The sequence below is a fragment of the Elephantulus edwardii genome, unplaced genomic scaffold, assembly GCF_000299155.1.
Source record: "Elephantulus edwardii isolate Elephantulus edwardi_28Jun2011 unplaced genomic scaffold, EleEdw1.0 scaffold00263, whole genome shotgun sequence".
NCBI classification, from domain to species: Eukaryota; Metazoa; Chordata; class Mammalia; order Macroscelidea; family Macroscelididae; genus Elephantulus; species Elephantulus edwardii.
This window is the reverse complement of record NW_006400013.1, coordinates 124,379-125,451: the sequence shown is the minus strand read 5'-3', so window position 1 is coordinate 125,451 and position 1,073 is coordinate 124,379.

Sequence of the window (1,073 nt, the reverse complement as noted above, 5' to 3'; positions counted from 1 at the left end):
GGCCCGGATCTCGAGCTCTGCCTGCTCTTTCACGGACTTCTGCTCCTCTAGCAGGGCGCTCTTGGCTCATTCCAGCTCTTTCTTCTCTATGGCCGTCTGCTGGACTATGACCTTCTTCTGCTTTTCTAGCGAGCGTTGCGTGGACTTGGCTTTGGACTGCTCAGCACTCACACGCCACGCTCCTGCTCCAGGAGTTGGCTCTGCTCGCCCAAGCGTGTCTATGTAGGCAACTGGTCTCTTCTAAGGTCTCAAAGTTTGGGTTAGCACCTCTTTAGCTACCTTTTCTCTTTCGTCAATGTGCATGATAAAGGGCTTTTTCAGATCAGGCAGGGTTAGTGTCGGTGCAGAGAGCAGAGTCTTTTTTATGTTCTTAAAGGCAGTTTCATGCCCTTTTGTCCAAACAAAGTTTTCTTTTCCCCGAGTCAGTGGGTACAAAGGGGCGGCGAGGGAGGCAAAACTAGGTATCTATAGTTTACAGAATCTTGCCGTGCCCAGGAATTCTCTCACCTGTTTTGATGAAGTTGGCAGAGGGATGTGCATGACGGTTTCTTTCTTTGCCTCAGTTAGCTATCTTTGTCCATCTTTTTGCGAAATCTTGCTGGATCTCGATACAAAGCTTCTTTATCTTCTGGGTCTCGCGGTCTCCTGCTACCCAGGTATCTACTCTGTTTATTTTCTCCCTGACTCTTTCCTTTTTCACTTATTACAGCGGCCAAGATTTTAGTTAAGTTCTTCTCTTGCTGGCGATCTCGCCGGTCCTCCCTTTCTTCTTGAATTTTATACTATGCTAAAACTTTCAACTAGAGCAAATAAAATTCACTTCCTCAAGCCCTCTACAATTTACTACACACTCTTAATTTAGCTTTTACTATCTTTCTTATTCTGGCACAACTAGACATTCTACTTTAAAGCAAAGCTACTCTCATTTTCTCTCTTAAACAAAAATAAACAAAACTTATTATCAGTTATTTCCGCTTTTCCTCTTACCTTAGTCAAATTGGTGGGGCGCCTAGCAGCCCCCCTGAGACCCGCCACTAGAGTCTGGCAATAATTGGACAGCCTCTCCCTACCTT